Source organism: Limulus polyphemus, unplaced genomic scaffold (genome assembly GCF_000517525.1).
Source record: "Limulus polyphemus unplaced genomic scaffold, Limulus_polyphemus-2.1.2 Scaffold35, whole genome shotgun sequence".
In the NCBI taxonomy this organism is placed as follows: domain Eukaryota; kingdom Metazoa; phylum Arthropoda; class Merostomata; order Xiphosura; family Limulidae; genus Limulus; species Limulus polyphemus.
This window is the reverse complement of record NW_013665645.1, coordinates 923,831-930,286: the sequence shown is the minus strand read 5'-3', so window position 1 is coordinate 930,286 and position 6,456 is coordinate 923,831. Positions and strand designations below refer to the sequence as shown.

Sequence of the window (6,456 nt, the reverse complement as noted above, 5' to 3'; positions counted from 1 at the left end):
AATATAAGTTTAACATGTACAGCAAATGTACAACGTTTCGACAAGGTTTCGACGTACCTGATGATGACAAAACCTTGTCGAAACGTTGTACATTTGCTGTACATGTTAAACTTATATTAAAGTTTTTCTTCGTTACCCATTTAAGCCGTCTCCTGCCATTATTAGTCTCAAAGTGGGTTCCTCGTCATCGAATTTGTATTAATGAATACTTTCATTATTATCATCACCGTTTTAATGATTCACTAAAACATATTTTTTTGCTAAATAAATTATACCTATCCACGTTTTTCTTCAGCAGATAATATTAATTTAATAAGTTGTGTGTTCCAAAAGAGTACCTTAAATTTAGGTTATAACTGTGCTAGTTTTGATTGTTGGGATTTATTTCATTCCGATTGTATTTGTTCCCAAAATATTATATAATAGTATTTTGAACTTTATTTGTTTAAAAGCGTTATTTATAATAAATGGCGCCACTTGCCAATCAACGAAAGTTAAAACGGTGATGATGATAGCATCTGTGCAGACCGCACGCTATAGTAGCACCAAATCATTAAACATTTCTAAAAGAAGAATGCAATTTCTGATATAGGAAGCATTTAAAGAAACTATTATTTTTTTAAACTTTTAAAGAACACAGGAGGATGTAGTTGAATATTAAGTCCGTAATCTTGGAACAAGATTAGGCTAGCCTAAACATTCTCGGTAATGATTTGTAATGAAGAATACAGAATTTGTAATACAGAGTTTCTGTATCATTTTCCATAAACTATAAAGGTTGTATATAAAAGCCAAGTGTCGGTCGATTTCTCCAATTCCACTTTTTCTCCTATAACATTTCCTCTTTTTGATTGCCCGTTCTCATTTTAGTTGAAGATAATCGCTAGCATAGACGTAAATAGCTCCTAATTTTCGGCACTTTTTCTGCTATATAAAAGCCTGTCAAGGAGGGAGTTCCCAGGAACAGATCAGGCACGATGTTATGTGTGTGATACCACATCATTCACACTATTATGACTTCAAGCTGGGTAGGATCCGAATAGGAAGACTCCTGTGAAAAATATGTCAAAAATTGGCAAAAATCTATACTTTGGAATTATTATGAAAAAGCTTTTATTAAAACAGACTGAATATACCAATTATCTGTAGGGAAGAGGACGAATTTTCCTCAGAAGAAGAACAGGTGTTGTATGCAATCACATTGTCATAATATGTTTTAATCTTTTATCCAAAGGCACCAATATGTATCATGCTTACACTCTTTAGGTGAAGTAGATATTGCCCATGATAGGCTTTGGTTTCCCGAAGCAAGAAGGCTCTTTATTTTTCTTATGTCTGTTTACGGGCGTCAGTGTTGCAAATGGAAGGTTCAAATTTGGTAGACTTTGACTTTCCGTCATGTTTGACGAATTCGAGTTAAAGGCGTTATTTTTGCACGTAAAGAGGACAACTATTTCAGAACATTTAGAAGTGAAGAAAATGTGCCACTTTCTTTGTTTGCAGGTTGTAAATTCAGATTCTTCCAACTGAACAAAATGAGGTTTTTCGTTCGTGTCACTCTTTGATCCCTGTAATGTGAAATGCCGTAAGTTATAGAAACTGGTAAAAAATGCTTTCGGTTTTCTTCAAAGAATTCCATACCTTGAACGTGTTTGCCCTTTCAGCCGTGAGTGGTGTTCACTAGCTGCCTTCCCTCTAGTCTATCACTTCCAAATTAGGGACGGCTAGCGCAGATAACCCTCGAGTAGCTTTGCGCAAAATTCAAAACAACAAATAATTAAATTCTTCAAAGAATGTAAGTTATTTTGGGACATCAACTAGTAGGTTGGGTATTTCAAGTTTTATTTGTCAATATACCTCTCAAAACCTTTTTCTATTTTTTCCGAGAGTGTAAAATTTAAAATTTAAAAACGGTAATCTACCAAATGAAAGGAATATTCACAACGTTAATGGAAAGAATGAACAACTGAGAGTACAGCCTCTTCTGAAACTTATTAATTAAAAAATGAGCTAGCATCACAAATATTTCTAATCTCTTTAGTAGCTAACACTGGTGTTCTTATATAAATAAATCTAGTAAGTAAGAAAATGTAGAATTCGATTAAGAGAAGTGATATTACTAGTATTTTAGACAAAGGTCTATGGTAAACTCTTCTTCAATATGGAAAAAATATTTCGAAAGTGTTAAGAAAATGGCTAAAGAATTGACAAAATAATTATTAGTAGTTTCAGATTTACTGAGACTCATGCTAGACAAAAAAGGCTCCAAGCTACGAATCTGAAGATGAATCAATCATTGTTGCACAGCAAATACGATTTCATTTACATTATAGTGGTTTGATTTAAGGAAGTTAGGGAAGAGAGTTGAATTGCATAGTGTTCGCATGTTGATTTTATATTCATGTGTGACGTTAAATTGTGGAACACAATTATCTTGCAAAATTGTGCCTGGATTAGTTGTAATACTGTCCAGTGCCGATGTTAGATGTTAAAATAATTTATTTTGTGGTTGAACTTTAAAAAGTCTAGCTACAATTCTTATAGAGGCATTTAACGTTCTTCGGACACTGCAATTTATTTGTAAATGGATTTAAAAGTAGTCTATCCAAATATATGCCTTGTTCTTAGAATGATAATTATAAATGCACTAACTGTTACATGTATTGAAAGTTTTTTTCCTTAACTGAAATTTACAAAACCCAGAAACCATCCATTGTTAATGAGTATCTAATAGGGTTGGCCACGCACTTTATCAAAAGTGATGATGCAAGAAGGTTTAATTTTCAGAAATTTAACGAAAAAGTATTATCGAGAACAATTAAAAAGTAAATTGCTAACTTTGGCGAAATTGAAAACAAGCAAATCCTAACTGCTCTAACATAGTGGATCTTAGGTAGCATGCTACTGAAGTTTTATTATAACATTACATTTCATAAATTAGAATGCAAAGGTGCGAATCTTTTTTTTTTTTTTTTGGCTTTCATTCCAAAAAATTCATCTTAACATCTTAAATGAGTTATAGCAGCTACAACATTAACTAAATCTACCTTAATCTTTGATAGGCTGTTTACGCTGAAAAAAATTCGAACATCATCCCAGACTTTCTGATACTCAAAATAACCACTCTCCCCATACTTCAAAGATAAAAAAAGTTCTCGAAAATACCAGAAAGAACCTCCTAATGTTACATATAGAAGAACATAGACGAAAGAAGCACCATCTAACCAAGAAAACTGAAACACGACATGCTGAGCTTCAACAAGTTTTCACCACAGACACTACAGCACTGGACATCTTAAACCTTTACACCATACGCTATACATCCAACCTGGAAAGCATAAAAAAGAAACAAGTGCAAAAGCTCAACAAACTAACCAAAACAGATATCCCTACGACTACAAACATTGTACACAACTACAGTTCGAGATTACTAAGTGATGCTGAAAACAAGATCCTTAACCTAAGCTTAAACTTCGCCGTACATCCTAGCACAGTTTCAGCAGTTGACATATTTGCAACCTTAGAATCTGCTACACAAAACCTCCCGAAACCCATGGCTGAACAATTCCGACATCAAACTTACACGATCCTCAGGAATGCCAAGAAACCAAAACCTAACATCACCAAACAGGAATACAACGCACTGAACCGTCTAAGACGGGATGACACTATCAAGATTCTACCAACAGACAAAGGAAACAGTGTAGTCATCTTAGACGTCAAAGATTACGACTCGAAGATCAAGCAGTTACTAGACAAACACCAACACAAAAAGATCACCAATGACCCTACAGAAAAGACAAGAAAAACTCATCAACAGAACACTGAACAAACTTAGGAAACAAAACTTAATCAACGAGAAGCTAGCCAAAGACTTAAGAACCAACGAGAATTTTCCTCCTCAATTCTACGGACTACCTAAAGTAAACAAACCTAATATACCTTTAAGGCCTATCGTCAGTGCTATAAACTCACCTTGCCATCAACTAGCAACATTCCTGGTACCTGTTTTATCTCCACTACGAGGAAATACCGAATATCACATTCACAACTCAACAGATTTCATAGAACAACTCAAAAGGCCACACATCATATCTCAGGATATTTTAGTCAGTTTTGACGTCACAGACCTATTTACCAATGTTCCGACCTCAGAAACCTTTCGTATCACCAGACAACGACTTCTGAATGACAAATCTCTACCACATAGAACCGACATGAAGATAGACGCCATCATGGAACTAACGACTATTTGCCTACAATCAACGAGGAATTCTACAAACAAACAAATGGTCCAGCCATGGGATTACCACTCTCTCTAATCTTAGCAGATATTTTCATGGAAGACTTTGAAGAAAGAGCCTCTCATCTACACATATAAAACCAAGTTTCTATAGACGTTATGTTGACGACACTTTCGTTATCTGGTCCCACGGTCGTGAAAACCCAATAGCCTTCTTACAACACCTTAATTCCGTAGACAAGAATATTCACTTCACCATAGAAATAGAGAAACAAAACAGCTTATCATTTCTTGACATACTGATCAGCAGACAAGAGGGAAAATTCACCACAACTGTATACAGAAAACCCACCCACACGAACAGATACCTACACTTCCAGTCCTATCATCCAAACTCGAAAAAACGTGGAATAATCCAGTGCCTAAACAAGAGAGCAGAAAACATTTGCGATAACACATCCATCGAAATAGAACACCAAAATATCATACAGTGTTTTAAACAGAATGGTTACACACCTTCCTTCATCAAGAACTCCCTGAAGAAGACCACAACAGAAAAGAAAAATAAAGAAACCACCACCACTACAACCATATACCTCCTATACCTGAAAAATGTCAGTGAAAAACTCAAACAAACTCTAAGAAATTCAACATAGACGTCCGGTGGAAATCTTACAAAACACTAAGGTCCATTCTGATGAAGAACAAACAGAAACTTACCAACAAAAAACAGAAAAACGTCATTTATGAAATTCCGTGTTCCTGCAACAAAACATACATTGGAGAAACGGGAAGAAGACTCGGACAAGAATAAAGGAACATAAAGACAGCAAAAGACTCATGAAAACACAAAATTCAGCCATTGCAGAATACGCCATGTCAACTGGACACAACATAAACTGGGAAAAAGCTAGAATCATTGACACAGACAAATTTTGGAAGACTAGAAAAATTAAAGAATCGTTTTACATTAACACAATAAAACCTTCACTAAACAGAGATTCAGGATTAAAGGTGAGTAAACTGTGGCTACCATTGGTTGAGGATACAGTAAGTCTCTCCTCCAATCAGAAACGTGTTTTAACCAACCAATCATAACACGCTTTCCACAGTCCACTAGAACACTATAAAGACCAAACTACACCACAAACACACTGACCAACCATGACAGACACTCACCACACAGTATCACAAGACATTCTCGATTTAGCTATTGTTCCCAGCACACTCGTAGGTCACATCAGCAACTTTAAAGTACTCCCCAACACAGGTAGTGATCATGATTCGATAAGTTTTACACTATACTCACGTAATAGAAACACCCCAAGTCTTAAATCCGTCATTGACGAATATTCAACAACAGACTGGGTCAGATTTAATAACCTAATATGTAACAATATTCCAAATATCGAGACGAATATCACATCAGAAACAGATATCGACAACTACATCAACACATTAACAACAACAATTAAAAAAGCAATGGAAAATATCACGCCCTCCAAAGTTAGAATCACAAATCCTAGTCACTGGAAATTAACACCAGAAATTTTAAAATTAATCTCCGAACGTAGGAAACTAAGAAGGACATTTATACGTATGCGAGACAAACTAACTAAACGCCACATCAACAAAGTAAATAATAACATCAAGAAATTAATCCGCGAACAACAACGAAACAATTGGGACCAATACTGTAAAAGTATCGATCAAAACTACAATGATCCAAGCACTTTCTGGAGGAAGTTTAAAAACATAACGAAAACCCAAGACTCAAGCAGCACAAACACGTCACACTACAAGAAAATCACAACCACTTCAAACACCGAACAAACAGAACTATTCGCACAATACTACAAAGACACGTTTATCACCCCTGATCTAGACACATTCAGTAGAGACCACTTCACAAAAATCAAGAACTACATTAGCAACAACAAGGAACCATTTAACCCAACTTTTCCAGTACAACTAGATAAAACAGAACACAAAACAACCAAAGACTTCTACTCAAGACCCATATCAGTAACAGAAATCAAACAGACACTCAAGTCCGTCAAAAGAAAAGCCCTTGGGGATGACCAAATCAGCAACACAATCCTAAAGAACCTAAATGACACCGTAATCAAACACCTCGCAGACATCTACAACATCTCACTACAAGCTGGCTATTACCCTAAAGCATGGAAACATGCAATTATTAGAGTCATATC

General features: G+C 35.4%; 1 long non-coding RNA gene across 1 annotated transcript in view; it reads right to left on the bottom strand.

Annotated features, from left to right (window-relative positions):
* The window catches only part of LOC111086159, a 12,956-nt gene that overhangs the window by 4,488 nt on the left and 2,012 nt on the right, over positions 1–6,456 (bottom strand). The gene's annotated exons all lie outside the window — the stretch shown is intronic.